This window comes from Oreochromis aureus, linkage group 8 (genome assembly GCF_013358895.1).
Source record: "Oreochromis aureus strain Israel breed Guangdong linkage group 8, ZZ_aureus, whole genome shotgun sequence".
NCBI classification, from domain to species: domain Eukaryota; kingdom Metazoa; phylum Chordata; class Actinopteri; order Cichliformes; family Cichlidae; genus Oreochromis; species Oreochromis aureus.
The window spans coordinates 11,482,946-11,503,682 of record NC_052949.1 but is presented as its reverse complement, the minus strand read 5'-3'; the positions used below and the strand labels follow the sequence as shown (position 1 = coordinate 11,503,682).

At 39.2% G+C, this 20,737-nt stretch overlaps 1 protein-coding gene across 5 annotated transcripts in view; it reads left to right on the top strand.

Annotated features, from left to right (window-relative positions):
- The window catches only part of ptprea (protein tyrosine phosphatase receptor type Ea), a 58,072-nt gene that overhangs the window by 5,114 nt on the left and 32,221 nt on the right, over nt 1–20,737 (top strand). For 2 of the 5 annotated variants that reach the window (XM_039616515.1, XM_031750718.2), the window contains exon 1: nt 5,436–5,672. The exons of 1 other annotated variant lie outside the window; for it this stretch is intronic. The gene's annotated coding sequence lies outside the window, so the exon portion shown is untranslated. Of the gene's footprint in view, nt 1–5,409; nt 5,673–20,737 lie in introns of those variants that run through there. 2 more of the 5 variants (XM_031750719.2, XM_039616516.1) reach the window with 2 other exon arrangements.

Sequence of the window (20,737 nt, the reverse complement as noted above, 5' to 3'; positions counted from 1 at the left end):
CCATGCCATGAAGCTCCCAGCATACAGTTGTTCTCCTGATGTTAATACCAGACGAGGTTTGGAGCTCAGTTATTGAGTTAGCAGAGTGTTGGAGCGTTTTACATACAATGTGCCTCAGCACTCAGCAAACCCGCTCTGTAACATTACATGTTCTGGCACTTTATGGCTGACTTGTTACATCGATGGCATCCTGTTACAGTACCACACTCAAATTCTTTGAATTCTTTAGAATGACACGTTCTTTCACAATTGTTTGCGTAGGCAGACTGCATGGCTAGGGTTTTGATATTATACACATGTGGCAATTAGACAGAAAACACTTGAATTCAAAGATTAACCCAACACTTTTGTTCATATAGTGTAACTGTGAGTAACCAGCACTTCTTTTTTTGTCTTCACACTCGCAAATGCATTCACAGCCTATGAAAATGGTCAGTGTGTTAAACATTTAGTGCAGAAAAAAAGAAAAAATGCTGTAACGTTAGTTTGACTTAATTTGAGGGTAACATCCTAAAAGTAAAATGTATTAGTGTGGATGTAGCTTTAAGTTGCTCTTGTGTCTCTTCTTGCTGCATGACTCCTTGTTGTTTTCGTGGCTGAAAATAGTTCTTTATGACTCTGACTTGGATGTTGTTGCCATGCTCAAGAATGAATTTTGTGGCTGATCAGATGCTTCAGTGGGATAGATAAGAATCTAAGTATTTTAGTGTCCCTGTAAGGCCAAATTGAAGTTGGGGGAATTTGCTTTTGTTTACTGTCAGCTGTGTTAAAGAGTCAGCTGGATAGTTGAAGCATCGAAACAGCTGGATAGAGATCAAAGTTGCCTCTTTTCAGATGCTTCGGAGCTCACTCACCTCTGTTCAAAGGAGGCATTGTTAGTTGGCCCTGTGAAAAAACAGTGGAGCTACACATGAGACACAAAAGAGGAGACTTTAAAATTATGTTATTTAAGCCCTCCCCTTGAAAAAAACAAAATCACTAAAAGAGCTGCTTTCTGTCTCATTTAGCACCTCAATTATGTGTACCTACAATGATTATTCACTGGCATGATAACTGATTAATCATGTGAGTCATTTTCAAGCAAAACTGTTTAGCCTGCTAATTTAACAGGGGTTTGTGATGGCTTTGTGCTCTTAGAAACAGCAGTGGAAAAATTCAAGGACAGGAAACACATCTTAGCAGTTAGTATGAATAATGTCTACTTGTGACGGTGCATCACAGGTTACATCCTGAGCATGGCCATGGATTGTAAGCATCAGTAAGGAAGCTTTTTACTACAGAGACAGAAACTGAGGAGAAACTAAAACTGAGTTTGTGCAAAAAAAAATTATTATGTAACCATCTCATGACCCTTGCTATTCATTTTAGGGTACAGACCGCTAGGTTCGGCCCACCTGGTTTGAATAAGAGAATATAGCCCAGGGACATACAGAATGATGTCACACCACAAGTAGTAATGCGGGTGTTACCTCCCCTGCCCTACCCCAGGCAAAACATAGTTTTTCAGTTGTGTTTATGGCATTTGATACATAAGAGCTTTACAAAGTAGACCACAATGCTTTTAGACGACAAGGTTTATGGACAATAGTATACACACTTTTCTGCGACCTGTCTTTATGCTGGTGCTGGCTTGTGTTTTGCAGGAAGAGGCAGCAGATGGACAAAATGTATTTTTTAATAATCACAAGGCTCAGCTGGCCGGTTTCTTAAGATATGATTCTAACATAAAAATTAAGCATTTTTAGCTGAAAAATGGCAACCTAAATTGGTGACCTGCTCAGTGCAGGTAGGGTGGAGCCAGAAGAGATTAACTCCCCGCACACTGTGGCGGGATTTAGCTGAAGGGAAAGCAAACATATTCCACTCTTGGCCTAAAACACGTTCAGTCCATTTTACTTTATCCGAATGGATGACTTGGAAAAACAAATATTAGATTTTCGATGGAAAACAAAGGGCAGCGTAGAGGCTGGGTTCACATTGGCAGCAAGAAGAAAAAAGGCTCGGCTTTTGAGGATTTGTTTCCAGGCTTGTTTGTTTATTCTTAGCGTGATTCAAGATGCAGTCATCTTGGGTCCACAGATGAAACACCTACACATTCCATTATAGCTCGATGTTTATGATAATGTGCAATGTCTCCAGAGTTAAAAAAAAGGAAAAGAATAACGCAAAACTGAACCTTCCTCCTGTCCGTGTGTGGAGATTAGTGATATTTCTAAATAGTATCTGGAATTACCTTCTTTTTAAAATTTCAACCTGTATTGAACGTCCGTATTCTTGCTTAGATGCATTTTAAGTGGCTTTTAATTGAGTCTAAAAGTGGATGCGTCGCATGTGATGATAGTGCATATAGAAAGCATGATTAACTTTCCTCATTTCTTCTGCAGCACAATTTACAAAGGGCTCACGCGATCTTGTGACTTATGTTATCGGTCCTGTGTAATGTCAGGTAGGTTTATTCTCTGCAATATGTCAGCATGTGCAATAACTTTTCTTTTGCATCGCCATAAACTGCTCAGTTGCAGTGGCTCTTGTCTTTACTAAAACATTAATGCCGGGTTCTATTCTTTCAGCTATCATCAAGTGCAGTTGGTTTACTAGTTGTTGCATGTTGTAGAGTTTATCTAGTGTAAAGCATTTGGGAGCCGATCGTATGGCGATAACATGAAAGCTGGGTGTAACTGGTGCGAGAGAAAGATTGAGTGATGGTGAGAATAAGGAAATAATGGTTTGGCTGTGTCACTACAGAGGGTGTCGACATGGAGGAGTACAGTGCTTAATGAATAATGGATGCTTACTAAAGAAGCTCATTTCCTATTCATTCTTTCAGGCTGCTGCACAGGGAGTTGTTTGTGATCATTATGTCAAACCTTCAATATTTTCATTGTGTGTTTTCAGAAATATGATGCAGTTTGACGGCACTGGAATAACACCAGCAAACAATTTCACCCAAATACAATGGGGTTATTTAAAAGGATGGCTTATTTTCTTTGATCACTCCAAAACAACTACAGAACAACTACTTTAACACACAAGTACTTTTTTATTAGCTGACTATGTGAAGAAAAAAAAAAATCAGAGTCACGCTGTTATTTTATTCCTTCAGAGTCACAGCCTTTCCTGGGTTTCTTTTTAACATTGGTATGCTGAGACTTGTAAAAAGTGCAAATGTGCTGATCATCACAAAGGCCTCCAGTGACAGAGACGAGCATTAATTCAATATCTGGGTTGTCAGTTTTTGTGTCGAGCCGAAAAGATGTGGGGTGTAGAACAAGGTTGGATCTCTTTCATTAAAAGTACTTTTTAACTTTTGACTTGGGAGTCTGTGTAGCGTCGAGGCTTCTTTTTTTTTGACTATGATGATTGTGTTGAAATGAGTTTCAGCAGTTTGATGCTGCAGTGAAACAACAGTCAGGGGTTAGCCAACATGTAGTGTGTGCTGATAAGCATGAAGCATGTGTAATATTTTCACTCCAGCCCTTCTGTAACAATTCTAGAGGGTAATATAATCACTGGTCTGCTCCTCAAAAATGTGCTTATAGCTGTTTGAGGTGTTATCACACGAGATGTTTTCCATTACAAAATAAATCACCAATTTGCAAAGGCATCAATAATAATTTAGACGTGAGAGTATAGAAGGCACCGTGCTCTAGGGGGTAGGTTGCATTGATTCATCTATGTAAGAAAATACGTGCCATGACATGACTTTGTCCCACTGACCTTCAGCTATGGAAGTCTAATCTATAACTGCTGAAACATTTAGACTTTAGAGTGTTTTGAATGACTTGCAGCTCATACTTCCATATCTATTCTCTTGATTTGTATCCAGAAAGATTTTTATGCTAATGAGCAAAACTGTGCCGTACTGTCTGTGTCTGATCATTGCAACATTTGGTCATGCAGTATGTTTTCCCACTGGGAAAGCACACTGTCAACAATAACACTCCCCCAAACGCTGCCAAAGCTTTTTTGTGCTCAGTCACAGACAAAGCCACATCTACACCATTTGCTTACAATGAAAGGACATTTGTTTTTCATAATTACAATCAGCTTCGATGCCAAGTGAGATACAAAAGCGGAGACAAGCCACAGAACCACAAAATTGCATCGCTGTAAAAGTTATTAATCTAATTTAAAAATGTTTATTTGTGATATTCTAAAACTATAACTGGTTATTTTGACTTCTACTCATTATTTTGTCAATCAGCAGGTTAACTGTTGTGTTTAAGCTAAATATCTGTTATTTTTAAATGCTGAGTACCTGAAATAAACATTGGGTTACATTATAAACTTTACAAAAAGTGGATATATCTCACAAATGATAACTTCAGTAAACAGCTTCTTTATACATTTATATGCTCAAAGTCTTTTTCATACAACATGATGTTTATTTCGTAACTTACGATTAAAAGTTACAATAAAATAGAAAGAAGAATATGATTTAGGGCGTGTGGTTACCTTTATAAGTTGCTACCACTTGGCCAGGCAATGTGATGTGTTTCAGAATGACATTACCTGGCCAAGTGGTAGCAACCTATTAAGGTAGCCACAAACCAGAATAAAGGTTCAATATTATTCTAAGTAGAGAATGCATCTTACTAACAATTCAGCTACCAAGTGCTACAGTCAGTCAAATGTTTGCATCCAAATGTGGTGGGCAACAGTCGAATGGCTAAACTTAGGGCTTCAGAATGTTGGTCCACAAAATAAAAATTACAATGTGACTTTGTCTTTTAGATCAAGCCTCCAATGTGTATTGATATAAAACAGAAAAATGTAAAGAGGTACAGCAAAGCCTCAAAGTGGAGAAGCTAGAAAGAGCAAATGTTTGACCTTTTTGCTTAAAATATGATTCAATTTGTTAACTTATCGCTAAAATGGTTTCTGATTCAGTGTCTTGATTGTTAGATTAGATAGTTATTTCAGCTCTGTCTGCACCTTTACTCAAAAGTATATTTTTGTGAGAATAAAAAACAAAACAAGACACTATGTTGGTGTATTTTTTTTGTCATATGTCATTAGTTTAAATGCATTCTGTTGGATAGGAAAAGCATGCTTTTATTCTGAAAAAATCTGTTGTATGGAAAGTAAAACTAAGGCATCCCCCTCTAATGACATTTCATCATTTTTAAAAAAATGCATATCGTATTCCAGAGCCAACAACTTGGATATAAAGGAAATGCTTTTCATTTGCTCTAGAGCTGATAACAACCTCACTCACTGATGCACTACAAGCCCTGGAGATACAGTGATTGCAACATATGGTGATAATAAGTGAGCAATGTGTGCTAGCAGACTGCTTCCTCCTGTATTTGGCGGCTTGCTTTCGTGGCCTGCCTGTTTCATAATGTCTCATAGAGCTAGACAGTTGTGTGGCAGTTAACAGGGAGCAGGGATCACAGTCAGTCATCAAAAAGCAGAGTGGTTTCTCTCATGGAGAATCATGGCAAGGAGTAAAATGAGGTTAGAGATCAGGGTGATCATAATAATGATGTGTCTCAGGGCCGATTTTCACAGTGCGTCTCTTTGTGGGCCAAGCCTAGTCAGTGGGTGGCTCTTCACACAAACGTCTATTTTACTGCTGGTGAGCTGAGGATTGTTCGAAACTTCTTCCTCCCCACGTTCATTCTCTCTGCATCTGGAGACTAAGCAAAAGACAAATATACACCATGGGGGTATGTATTTTTAATGCTGCTACGCTATATGGCCTATTTTTGCAAAATGACAAATTTCTTATTCGGCTGCAGATGTCAGTCGTCCTACTTGAAAACACAACCTCATTTATGCTTCTGTGTTGTGCTATTCACAGTTTATATTATTTTCGCTAGGGATGTTTGTGGCTTAAAATGCATTAAAAGAAGTGGAAAAGGGTGTTTGTTTGTTTTTCATCATTGTTATACCACTCTATTGTTTTAGATATTGAACATATGGAATTTATCTAAAATTTGCTTCCTTGTTTTCTACCTTCAGCAGTTAGGCCTTTTATCAAAACTGGTTGGCAGTAGTGGGTGACACATGGCTGGCATTAGAGAGGGAAATGCGCTCCGTTGCAGAGAGAGGGGCTCAACAAGGAGACAGGAAAGGATTTGATCATCAGATCTGTCTTCCCTTGAGAGGGAAAACGCCTTGCTCTCTGAACATACTGAGAAACTCCCTCATTTGCAGTCTTTTATGACTGCCTACTGTAAGATGAGGAGGAAGACAAGAGAGGCTAGGACTGCTGGTTTTTCTTTGAAGCACAGCATGCCATCAAAGAAATGCTAACCTTTTTTGCATTGCTGCTGTGTTTATTTGCTGGGCCGAATCTGATACGAGGTAAATGTTGAGTCTGTTGTGTGCTGGGTAGCATTTTGAACCAAATCTGACACATGGACACATGCGCTCTGAGCCATCAGTGATGTCTGTCCAACTTGGCTAAATTACAAGAGGAAATAAATAAAAAGAGCTCTGTACTTCTGCCAGTTCATCGCTGTACTATCGCATCCAGCAGCTGGGCCACAGCAGGGGACTAGTTAGCCGCTTAGTTAGCCATAGAGATGCCTTCAGCTTCATTGCAAAAACTCATTAGTGCAGACTAGTTGGAGTCCATTTTCATCATGTTCAGCTTGAGTGGCACACTGTTTCTCATGTGTAGCTGCACCAGCAGGTGTTTGGTCCTTCGGCGCTTGTGCACTTTAGTCCTGTAAAAAAGCCAAAACTCCTACATATCTGCTTGGTTGTTTTTCATTAGCGCACTTCCAGTAGCTTGATACTTCTGGCTACCACAAATATCAAGCTACTGGAAACATTAGTAATCAAGGTGAAGCAGAGGGTTGTTTTTATAGTTTCCCCACCCTTGTCGTTACTACCATACTGGGGTGGGGTCTGATATAAAATCCTACATGCTCCAGGCCACACATTTCATCCTGCATTCCTGTGTCTGTAATTGATTCTTGTCAAAATATGGAAGGGGGTTGGGTGTATGCTGTGAAGGGAAATGAAGACGCAGAGAGAAAGAAAATAGGGGGTGGATGCACATTTCACATCATACAACAAGCACAAGCTGGGGAAGATGAAATTTAGGGAGCTATGGTAACTGGTGCCAAAATGCATCCCCCAATGATAAAGAGGAATTTTTAACATATCTTTCATTTGCATATGTCCAATTAGGTTTCCTTTAGATCCTGCTGGGGTGATGGCAACAGGGGGTATCTGTTTCCGGGTTCTCTCCCCCAGAGACGTCATGGGGGTGCCAGCCTTTTTACATTTTGATCCTGAATTCATTTCTGTGGATTTTTTGGGGGGAATTATGTATACAGTTAGGTAGCACTTGGCAAATCTACATATGCCCCATAAGCATTTTTATAATAACCAATTTTGACGTCTTTATGACACAAAAAGCACAAATATTTGCTGTTTCTGTCTTTTTAAATGTGAAGAGTTGCAACTTTCCCTGTTCTAAATTTAACATTACAGTAGTTTGGTTGCTGAGAAATCAAAATAAGAAATCTAACAACCTCTTTTTCACACAAGAACTTTCAGTTTTGGTTTAGGTGATAGTTCTGGCAAGACGATGTGCAGAACAACGGCGCACACAACATTTGCTTTCTCACTGTTAATTCAACTGATAATTAATTATTGTGTTCAGTTGGCTTACACACATTCTTTGGTGCTGAGCAGCTTGCAGATTGAAGAGCGTTTGATGTCCGATCAAACCTCACGTGACATTTGCTTTCTCACATCTTCGCACCTCAGCACCTCTGTTGGGTGACGTCTAGAATAGTTCAGGGCTGCAGTGCGTATTTGAAAATGGAATATGCTGGTCTGTCTAAAGTTTAGAGAGACCAGCATAGGCCATTTTCAAATGAATGGTTTAGAGTCTAAACCATTAATGCATCAATAGTGGGGGGAAAGTCAAGCGAAGGGGAAATATACTCATCACTCACACTTCCAAATTACATTGTTTAAGGAGACTAAATATGTCATAATTACACACAGTTTTCCTATCTGGATTTACATGTTACATTCTGCCAACTTTTACATAGTTTTAATTAATATGCAGTAAATATATTCTAATGTGGGCCTTTATCACTAGACTTTCTTGCACTTTCTTGCATACCCAGTTTGTCAAGTATAGATGAGATATCTGTAGCACGTCATCTATCTCACTCTCAGACACACTGCATGTCATTAGAAGATGGTTAAAGTTGCTGATTCAGGTGTTTGCTTTTAGAAATAACTAAAAAACTTTTTCATTCAAGGAAATGATGCCCCCTGCTGTATTTGTTCAAATGTTAATTGAGGCGCAGTGGATTACAGAATTGATTAACTTGTATTTTATTTCTAGTGAAGGATATTGTAATAGTAAAAGTTTCTCTTAAGGGCTTCAACTGCATTTTATCATTGAAATCAGCATCGATCTGTTTCTATAGAAATTGACTATTTAAACGTGTTCAAATTATTGTTCTGGAGCAGAAGATAACTCGATTAGCAGAGGCATGCTTTACTTTCAACCTCTGGGTTTTCACAACAAATAAGTTTTTTATATCTGCATTCCCCAGTGTGTAGCACTGAGAGGATTTCCCTTTCCAATTTAAACAAAGGGTTTTGTTCACATCTCATTTACACACAATCAAATTTTTAACTTTCACACAAACTCATAGTCGAGCTACAAAATAATAACACAAATATAAAGACCTAAGATTTAAGATTGAATTGCTAAAAGTTCAGAATGCAACAAAAATGAATCGTTTTGCTAAGCCTTCCCTGAATAATTGTCATTTTTCAAGCTTCTGTGATGATTTGCACAAAATGTTAGAAATGCTGTGTCCTTGATTCCTTGCAAGAGTAAACAAAAGCCGGCCTCTCATCTCTGGTTTGCTCTAAAGCCAAACAATGATTCCACTCAATAAGAGGACGGTGAGATTGTCGGCTTCTAAATGGCAGTCATTGAGAATTCCTGTTGCGCTGCCATTTGTGATGGTTTTTGCATTGTCACCAAAGATGCGTCTAATTAAAGCAAGCCACATTAACCAGAGTAATTGCATTTTTTTCTCGCTGTTAATGTGTCTGTGCATGAATTGGAGTGAAATGGTTGCCGGATTGGTTTACATAAGCTATGATTTTGCACAAAGAATAAAAAGGCTGTGGGTTTTTATTGTACTGAAACAATTAGATTCTATCAGAAGGCAGATTTTTAAAAATTCAGTAATTAAAACACTGTTAGCTGAGTTCAGTTTACAATAATGTGTGGTGTGATTACAGTTACCCATTTGTCTCCTTTTTATAAAAGTTACAGGGAAGTGTCAGGAACAGGAAAATAAAGCTGGAGTGAATTCTGACAGCCTCTCTGAGTCACATCAGCTGATTGGCAGCCACCCTGATGTCATTTGTTTTCGTGGGGCAAGGACAGGTCACACTGACTGATCTGTATTCCCTCTTTCTTTCCTTCTTTTTGTTTCTCTCTGTCTGTTTCTGAGATTGTCTCACCTCCCCCTCTTTACCTCCTCAGGCTTTAGATTTTCATGCTTTTTTGTACCAACTCCCTCTGATACCCTTTGTATCTCCACTTTGTTTCCTTCTATCTTGTGTCTTCCACTGAAACAACGCCTTTGAGTTTGAATGAAAGAATGCTAATGAAGTCCCAGATATTAGAACAAGAGTTTCTGAAGTCTCATTAGATTTATTTTAATGCTAGAAATTATCCTCTTACATGTCTTTTTGAAGCCATAAGAAAGGAAAATGGGTGCTGTTTATGTCAGAACAACACAATACTTTGTAAAGACGACCTTTGTGTCATTTATATTTCTGAGCTTTAAGGATGTAGGAAAGTAAACAACTGCATTACGACACTGTAATCAGCTTCAGCGTTTAAATTTGTGGTTCGGTTTATTAGAACTGAGGGTAAAAATCTTAGACTTCTTTGTGGGAGGCTAATAAATAATGCATCGGAAGCATGACTGCAATCACAATAGCCAAAATGGGTGGGCTGTCATCACAAGATATGTGATGATGTCTAGACAGATGGGTGCCATTTGCATCAAAGCTAAGTGGTCCTGCAAAGATGTGTTGTGTTAATACTAAATCTGTTTCCACTATAGGGTAGTGTTGTAATAAAACATCTTCAAAGGGTAGACTGATAATTTAACTTGTTTTACAACGGCAAGCTGCACTAATAGGCTAATTGTAGTTAGGTCATCAATCGATCTGACAAATCTAGTCTGATTCTAGGGGATTTTGGGAGATCTTGGGTCTCTCTGTGAGCTGCCAGTTCTGCCGCTTGTCTAATCACTCCTGACCCTATTAGAAATGAGTCTCTCTTTGTTACTGTGCGGTACTGTCAGTTCGACGAGAACAAAAAGTGCCATTGTCTGTCATTGCCCTTGCTGGGATAGAAGTAATCTGTGGCAGTTGAGCTGCCTCAGGATTGTTATAATCCAGATTCAGTATTAATGACAGTCTAATCCGTGCATTTTTGACCCTCCAGAGAGGCTGACATGGCATCTCTGTTGTTATTTGCTTGTGTAATGTCACTAATTCTAAAAATGGAGGGGGCTTGCTTTCAGCTTATGTCATTTGGCAAGCGTTACTCTGTTCAGATTTTTGTGCAGCCAAGATGCTGCACTTGCCGATACCAGCGCAGACAATGCACCTCTATGTTGTTGCTGGATTTGCCAGATATATCCATAGATTCACTTTGAATTCTAGCAGCTTTGAGAAATGCTTCATGTGTCCTTGGTTCTCTTCCATTCCTGAAAATATTCCAGCATGAGACCCATGCGCCTGAAAAACATTAATTGTACCCCGTAGCACCACGGGGTGTGTTTGCTCACCCATGCACAATGTGCATTGAGTGCAAATGACATGAATGGTAAAATAGTGCTCCTCTTCATCAGAATGCACTCAGAAGGGGGCTCTTTTGCTTTTTGTTCATCACAAAGGGATTCAGAGATAGATGAGAAGATGTGTGCGAAATCCATCACACAGCTCCTAGCTTGGCACAGTGATCAGTAACCCCCCCTCCAACCAGAATCCCTCCTACACTTTCTTATCTTCTGTTCTCAGAGCTGTGCACGTGGGGCCTTTTGTTTACAGCTCTTTGCAGTGATCCACACCAGTAATCCCTGTGACAGATAGCATGACTGTCTGACAAGCCCGCAACCTATAACATCCTATTTAATAAAGCCAAGACTGATACTGGGTGCAACTTAGTAATAACACTGTGCCTAGCCACAATATGTTTTCACGTTGATATTCATAAAAACGGCCTTCCACACTTAAAATTGAGAATAAAAGGCCATATTTAACCCAGTTTTCTTTTCTTAAACTCCACTAAAGCATATTTTCAAGAATTCAAAATAACCCGATTACCCTTTAAGGGAACCATCGTCTCATTGAACAGGAGGTTGGAGCTCTGTGCCTGAAGTGACCAAATTAAGGCTGTCCACTCTCAGTAATGTCATAGAGAGCAATGAACAAAAAAGAATGCCTGAACAGAGCAGTATGAAGCTCGAGTTGGCTCACGAGGATCACTTCTACATTATTTTAAACTTTGGCTATTTTTATTAAGAGCATCCAACAACAACAAGTCTCCCTTAATCAAATAAATGGCATTTTTACTCGACTCAAAACCTGCGACCACAAAAACTGTCCATGCACTAGAAAATGAAACACACACTGAACTGCACTGTATTCTACATGAAACACAGCAAACAAATGAGCTCATGTTCTTGTTGTCAGGAAGTGAACCTCAAGCTTCTGTGGTGCTTGTATAAAGAGTGTCTGCACTCACCACATACTGCCTTTTTTGTTTCTGGAAATGGTGGAGAGGGTGAGGGCAGCATGCAGCATTGACCAGGCCTGGAATCAAACCAAGACCACTGCAGTAAGGAGACAACCTAGTACATGATGCACACCCTCAGCAAGGTACTGGGACACCGCAGCATGCACATACGTCTTATTGTAGTGTGTTTAAGGCTTTGAAATGTAGTTTGCTGAAACTTTGGGCAGCCCTGTGTATGGTCCACTGAGTTCACTCATTCATTGTGCTGTAAACATCACAGTATTGTGTTTTATTACTGACAGTATTAAGAAGTTTTTTTAATCGGTGGAAGCTCGATGGAAGCGTGATACGTTGTGACATGATAAGTACTGTGAAAAATGTCATTAAGTGGGACTGTACTTCACTGGGTGTACACAGTTTAACAGTTATGAAGGCTCTTGATATGTTTATTACTAGGAAACATTTCAGTTTGCTGACAACAACAACCAGTGTTTCATAGCAGGAATGTTCCAGCCTTGTGAATAATCTCTTTAGAAGCCAGCGGAAAGCACACTAGAAATGAAAGTACACGTTTGATGATAGACCGTAAATAAATAATGAACAGCACCAGACAAATAAATCACTATACTGGAAATAAATCTCATTGGTCAGAGTGTCTGAGCTTGTTTATCAGTTTAATCTTCTGAATTTATCGCAGCAATATCACAGCAAAGCCTTTAAAAATGTAGCATTATCTTGAATCAGCAGTCTTGGGTTTTATGAGGAGGAAATCAATGGTGTCGCAGCTCGAGTGTGACTTGCCATCCATCAGTCTGCAGGCTGACTGGAGCAGCTAATGTAGCTGATATGCTGAATGGCCAATTTCCTGTTACCTGTTAAAGAGAGTACAGCAGCCCCTCTCCCACCTCTTTGTTTCCCCGTAGGTCACTGCAACACAGATAAAAAAACAGCATAAAGTAACATGCCATGGCTTTGCATCTGTAATCTGAGCACCTGTATGATTTGCAATCCAAGAAGAAATCCTATTTCTGATATTAATGAAGTTGTGGCAACCAGTGAATGCTACACCCCGAAGCACTAGACCGAAATCTCTCAGGTCTGTTTGGGATATCAGGATGCAACACTATCATTATTTTTATTTTCAGGATTATTGACATTGTGGTCCATGCATCCTGCATATTTGATCTGCTAGCCCTCCAGGCTGGGGCAGATCTCCTCCTACATGTTTCATGTTGCATGTCAAGCGATCACACCACAGAGCATTTACATCACTCCTTCCTGGAAGGAGAGTAGGGTGGGGGATGCAAGGTTATCTCCGTCTGATGACTAGATTGCAATATTTACTTGTGCTTTGCTCGAAACCAGATCAGCTGATTTGATGTTTTTGAAGATTCAAAGAAGTTTCAGAACTTTTTTTTCAGGCATGGCTACTCGTTGCTCCTGAGTGCATTGAACGTTATCCTGCAAATCATCCATATCCTGTTGACTTAGATTTCCAGGATGTTCTTTCCATCATCTCCTGCTTCCTGTCTGAAAACATACTTTGGTTAGGACCATATAGGGGCGTCCAGCTGTTGCATGGTGATCCAACAGTTGACTTGAGTGTTTTAAGTTTGCAGGTCATTACACCGTGCTTTCCACAGCTGTTCTTTCATCTTTTTAGCTTAGACAGAGGAAAGATGGGCCACGTCCACAAGAGGCCAATTAGATCAATCGGTACCCAAGCAGGAAATCATTTAAGTGCCTATGAGCAGAACCTTTTACATAAACAATCGATCACATTATATAAAAGTTTACTTTAAAAAGTTTAAGCATTCTTGTGGCATTGGTTTAACTGCAGCAGACAGCTTTTTTTCACGCAAATTGTGGTAATAAACTGAATATTTGCACCCACTTGGTAACACTAAGTGTACTAACTTGAATGGCCAGTTGAGTCTGTCTCCAAAAGCATAGCAAACCCAAATGACGTCCATGTTTGTAGAAAAGCCAGAAAAAATGTTTGCACACAGTCTATATATGCTCATTGCTAAGAAAGCTTACAATATGTTCATTACTTCTAAAACCATGATGACATTGGCTGTAATGCTAAACTAGATGCTACAAAAAAGGTACAAGCTATTATATACAGCCTTTGTATGCAGCCTGTATACACGGTGAACATTGTGCAGTATATAGCAGCTAAAAGTCAAGCTATTTTTTCCTTCTGAGGTAAGTGGATCATTATGATGAAACGTCTGTAAATTTTAAACCCCTAGGATTTTGCTTGTGTGTATTGGAACAATTTAACCTTTTTTTTGTCACTCGTCTGGTATTTTGCAACTCGATTTTATTACAACATGAGTAATCTTAGACAACTAATTCTTGGTCTATGACTGTGTGGCACACCCACAAATAAATGTTACTGTCATAGCTCAAAAGTACGCAGTTTTATTGAGCTATTTTGTTTTATAACGTGGCTTCATATGCTGTACAGCTGAGCCAATGCTGAGGCAGAGATGTGTTAGTTTAGTCAGTGTTTTTACGCTCAACAGTCACTCAAAGCTGAACCAATAATGGCTCTAGCTCTTTTCCTCCCCATGTTCTTTTATGTTCCTTCATCTGATTGGCCATTCTGTCTCTTCTTTCAACCTCACTCTTTTTAGTTCTCACAGTCCAGCTAATTTTATACACCCCCACCCACTTTTTGCTGTAAACCACAGTTCACACACAGGATATGATCTGTTGTTTCTCTTCCTGCTTGTGGACTGCAGGTTTTCTGAGTCAACTGCATACAATGACAGTGATGTGATGCTTGGAGAGTACTCCTGACCAGTGGTCAAAAGAGTTAGATTTACCCCACAAGCGGGACAGTGGTGTTGAGGTTTTGGATAAGATTATGTACGTGCACACCACATCAAGAATGCACCTTTCACTAGTTTTGTGAAAGGTATTCTAGGCATGCAGCAGATTAGATATAAATATAGCACTTGCACCTCTTACTGATCATTTAAAAGACTTGTACAAGGCTCACGTACACACGCATATATTTTTTTTCGCAGTAACCACAGCTGATTACATAAGATTGTGTTGTTTTTTTTTAAATTTAATTAAAAATAGTGACTAATTATTCTTTTAAGACTTTCTTTACTGGACACTTTAACACATTTGATCCATATCTTTATGTTGGCATGTGATAAACAGCCTGAACTATGTTTTTTTTCCCTTTTTTCAGTAGCAACCGTGGATAAATGAACGGTTATTGTTATATATTAAATCACAGCTAGAGATTTTTTAAAATTTCTTCCTACTTCCTATTTTTGGCAGTTTTCTCGCGAAAAACGTGTAGGCGTCGGTGGGTTTTTTTTCTCTCTAACATGTGAAACATTTCAATTCCCAGACAAGGTTGCGCAGATAGACATGACTTGTGGCTTTGTGCTGTAGCCAGATATATATAAATATATATATATATATATATATACACAGATAGCTTGAGAAATCCTCAAGGGTTTTTTTCCTCCCTTGTGTGGGTGTATATGTTTCTCACATGCCCTTTAATGTCAGTCTACTGTTCACGGTTGTTTTGGCTTTGTCTGTACTAGAAGATGGTTTGTGGATGCCTGTGTGTGGCGATGTGTTTGCTCCCCCTTGTGCTGGAATACCACTCTTTCTCTGTCATGAATATTTACCACTTGGGGTTCACGGAGTTTAAATTTTGCAGGGAATTCTCAGCTGGGATCTTGTATAATCTTAACCCAGTTCTGGCTGAGGTGCTCCCAGGCTCCTGGGAGAGCAACTTTGGGAAGGATGTGAGAGGAGGAAGGGAAGACAGACACTGCCACTGTGGGGATGTGTGTCGGATTATTGGATAGAAGGCTGAATAATAACTGTTTTTACATGCTGTACTCATAATGAACTGAGGATTTGTAAAGGTTTTTTTGGGCAGCTGTTATGTCTGTCAAGTTGTGTCTGGGTTGTGTGACTGAGAATTTGGTTGACAGGCTGTCCAGACTGATCCTTTTTTTTTCTCTCTTTTTTTTGCTGTTACAGACGGGCTAAATGCACAATTCAATCCATAATTTAAGGTGCTTAGGCGAATGAAATACAATTAAAAAGAGGTGGACTCTGAGTCACATAAATAGTTTGCTCATTTAAAACCTACATTTTACTTGTATATATGTGCAAATGTGTGTACACACAGTCACCGGCCACTTTATTAGGTACACATGTTAAACAGCTTGTTAAGGCTAATGCAAATCTCTTATTAGCCAATCACGTGACAGCAACTCAATGCTTTTAGGCATGTAGACATGGTCAAGATGACTTGCAGAAGTTCAAAGCAAGTATCATGATGAAAAAGAAAGTTGTTTTAAGTGACTATGAATGTTGTGTGATTGTTGGTACCACACAGCCTGATCTGAGTATTTCACAAACTGATCTGCTGTCGTTGATGTACTGGGATACTTGTCCAAAAAATATATATATGTATATGTATGGAGGGCGCATTTCTCTCAGAGAAAATGCCCAGAGGTAAGAAGAAAATGGCCAGACTGAAGGGAAGGCAGCAAATACTCAAATACCACTTGTTACAATGAATGTAAGCAGGAGAGAATCTCAGAAAACACAGCACATCGACCACGCCGTTTGCCTCTTCTCTCAGCTTAGAACAGAAAACTGAGGCACCACAGCGTTATTATTGATTTGTATTACAGTTCTAGTTTCATTTTGACTTTTTGTTTGAAATTTAGTTTAGTTTCAGTTCAGAGTCTCAATGAACGTGCCCATCAGCACCTCATCTGGCAAGCTGAGATAACAAATTTGACCTGACTCCTTGTTTCCTCCTATCAGAAAATCATTTCAGTTCTCATTTTTTCCACATTAAATTTGTATTTTTATTCTAGTTAAATAAAAGGATTTTTCCTCATCTAATTTTTTTAGTTACTGCTCCACAGTCACCAAATAGAGAAGTGAAAACTTTGATCTACCAGGTACAGTTATTAGGTTTTATCCATTGATTGTCTTTTCTTTGTTAGGGCAAAGCATCCAATAGATGCTCAGAAATTTCACTAAAAACAAACAATGTATGTCATTGTGAAACTAATTTGATTAGAAATATGTGAAAGTAATATCTGAAAGGACACCAAACATCTCCACAGAAATCAATTGAAAAATGACATTAGCCGTCGTGACTCTCGTCTCGATCTGATTTTGGTTTCTATGTGCATTTTGGCATCTTTCTAATGTGTGACACGATCAAAAGGTTGAAATGAAGGGATAATCATTCACGGAATGGAAAATCTTGGCTGACAAAACACACAGGGTTGGTGTTAGTTTCTGCTAAAGGTGGCCTTGCTTCAGCGAATCCTTGTCTTGCAAATAACCTATTTTCTGCTATATTAAGTTCAGCTTTAACTTCATTGCTTCCATCTCACCCCACAGATGCTCAATTGTACTGAGCTCTGGGTAATTTAGTGCCCCATCACCGTATTGGTTATCGATCTGAGAGAGCCACAGGTGCGTATTAAATCAGAGTTCTCATTTAGCTGTCCACTAAATAAATATCACTATCGATGTGGCCATCCACAGTCTGTCTGTAAAGGATCTAGTCCTGACTGGCCCCTTTAGGAAATTTTGAGATACTTGATTATAACTCCGAATGCCAAGTTTGGAAGAGCTGCTATATGATCTTATCACATTCACATCCTGCTTACTTTGGCTGAGGGCCACATACTGGTGCTCATCAAACCTGGATGCCAAGATCCACCGGTGTGTTTGGAAGTGACACAGACAGGCGAGGGAGTATCAGCTAACAAAATCACACTCCTCATTCCTGCCTGTCCTCTTGCTCTGGATTATTAAGGCCGCAGTGTGGTGACGGCTAATCAGGGACACGGCTCCAGTCATAACTGATCAGAGAGAGCTGGCACACATGCTTTTATTTCTGAAGTGCCATTTATTATCATTTCTGCTGCTGCAGTTCTCATAAAGGCTGATTTTAGTCCCTTTCAAGTTTGACTCTAATCACGGTGCGCCTTGCAACTCTTCTCATTTTTACATTTCTGTAACACTTGGCAAAACAGGTGCTAAACTGCAGCTCTCATCTGTTTTAGGCCTTAACTTTTAAAGTTTACCACTGCCTTATTGCTTTTTATTTTAATAATTTCCATTATGCAGCATTTAGAAAATACTCACAGGGTCATATTTTCCTTATTGCGTAGAAATGAATCAGTCTGTATTAGTTGCAGAACTTCAACACAGATATTCTTTTGCAGATTAATAACACAAATTTAATTAATCTGAGTAAGGAAATTGTCCAGTAACTCATACCGAAAAATCAAATGGCACCGTGAAAGAAAAAGGAATTCATGTTCTGTGAGTCTTTGGGAAGGTCGTGAACTGTTGATAGAGGCATTGTGTTTTTGGAAGTGACACATAGTGGCAGGTCAGAGAGGACTTTTGTGCTGGACTGATGCTGGGACCCGATAGCAGCTAGGGTGAAGTGACATCTCTCTCCTCTCTCATTCTGTGTGTGTGTGTGTGTGTGTGTGTGTGTGTGTGTGTGTGTGTGTGTGTGTGTGTGTGTGTGTGTGTGTGTGTGTGTGTGTGTGTGTGTGTGTGTGTGCGTTGTGTGTGTGTGTGCATGGGAGTAGCTGCCCGCAGAGCTTATCTCTATAAATGGATTTGTGTTAGTGTACTCGGAAATCTCAGTGTGATGCTCTAATCTGATTGACCACAACCCTGGAGAGGTAGATGAGTCAAAGATGTCTGCTACATACATATAGGTGTCCATCTGTGTTTGACCTGCTGTTTGTCACCTTGGTTCTATTTGGGTTGAACTTAACAGGCTTTGGCAGGGAAAATGACAGCTGTATGTGAGATTTGGTGCAGAGCTGTAAATCTTACACCTGCAGGAAAAGCACATATGTTGCACTCGCACAATCTGTTCCTCTGTGAGATGAACATCAGAGTGGAACATTATTTTTTTTATTAATTTTCTTTTCTATATATATTCCTGTGTGATTAAGGTTTTAACTCTATTTGCTTTTAATCCCAGTAGCTGAGCTGTTGTTTGCGTATCTTTGTGGAACACATGACCTTTTGGCTGTGTTTACTTATAATGCATATTGAGCTCAGAATTTATTTTACACCCCTCTAGGTGTGCAAATGATTTCGTACCCTAGCATATTTTATCTGACAAGTACGACTGATTATTTATGGGCTGTTTTATCGCATGCACTGTTTGACGAAGTGATAGCTGTATGCAGTCATCGCGGACAGCCTGGCTTGCTAAATACAATTGGTTATACTGGCCTTGCTTTAGTTTAAATGATATTTATTTTGCAGCTGTAGTGGGGAACAAGACATTTTTTTAATAACAATAATAAAATGTGCACGCACGATTGACTGACTCACTTCACCGTATTTTCCCCCACCTGTCACAACTATGCATTCTTTGCCTTTTTCATGTGCACGGTAAGAGGTTGAGTTAAATATTGTATCTGACACAAAATTTTTGATGTATTACTGCTTTTCACAGTGATTCAGTTTTACACGTACAAAGTTGTACACGTTTGTATTCTGCTTTTAGCAGCTTTCACGGTTTGCAGTCTTTTGCTCTCAGTGATGCGCTGCATCTGATTGCATTACAGGAAGGTTCTTCTATTATTCAACAGTTTGCTTGATCTGACTCCACACTGTCAGACCTCATATTATTTATTTATGCACTTTGAGATGATATGTGATTTAAAGCAGTCTCACTATGCTTCCCAGGAACTTTGTTATAATCTAAAACTATATTGTGCAGACTTTACAATATGATTTTTCTTTTTTGGGGGTGGAATTTGGTTTCTGTTCCACTCTGTCCTGCCTGAATCTGGATGTTTTAGCTTGTGCCGTTTTGTGATTATTATGGGAATCCTGAAGCGTGGCATCTCATTTACTACAGCAAATGTTGACTGCCTGTTTTCCAGTGGGAAAGGGCAGAACAAGGATAGGGCTTTAGGAGATGTTTCTATTAGTTTATTGTAACAGCCAGAGAGGGAGAGAAACCCCTCCATCCGCACCTTCCTTTTGCACGGCTAGACGTGACAGTCACCATAGCAACCACTCGGCATGCATGCTCCCCATCGCTGTCAAGTGAAAACCTTGTATCTGCAGAAATCTTTTCTTTTCTTCTGTGTTTGTGGGGTTTTTTTCGTTCTGTTTTTGTTTTAGAAATTTGATTTTTAAGAAGTTTTATCCAAGAATCCTTCAGCTGAAGGTCAAAACTGTATTTATAAGGTTTCCACATTAAAAAAGCTTCCCCCAGATTCTTTGGCTGTTCTGTGTTTCCAGATAGATAAATTATGCTCCTTGTCCCCATTTCCTCACCCATCCTCCCCTCCTTCTTTATACCCTCCTTTCAGGTCTCCCATGGGTAACGGAGTGTTTTCTCACAAATTCAGACTAAAATTGTTTAAAAAAAATTCTTTCATGGATTAAAATAAATGTGTTGGCAAACATACAGGAGGTGGATTTATGTAAACCTATGCTCCAATTCTGGCACATATAGAAAAGATGTGGAGCCTTTTTTAAAAATTTGCAAATGAGGTGAGCCAAGTGTTCTGTGAGTAGGTGTTTGCTTGTTTTGAAAGAGTAATTTGTATTATAGATGGCTTGCAAAATGGGACTTCCCAAAATTAAACTAATCAAAGTTTTTTCCCCAGTGTGTCTGGATTCTGTGCATAGCCATCCATTACCACTGTCTTTGACTTTGTGCCATCTCCACCATTCTTTTTTAAAAAAAAAAAATGAAGACCCTGTTCATGCTTTCTTCTCAATTTACATCGAAGCTAAATAGCATCATTACGGATGAAAGGCAAGGTGTTACTGTATATATACAGTACCATTACTCATTACTTTGAGGAAGTTATGCTCTGAAATTTGTGCTCTTCTGCTTGCCACATACCATTTCTGCTTAAGACAGGAATTACATCACCCCTTCCTCATCCTCTAGCTTCTCGT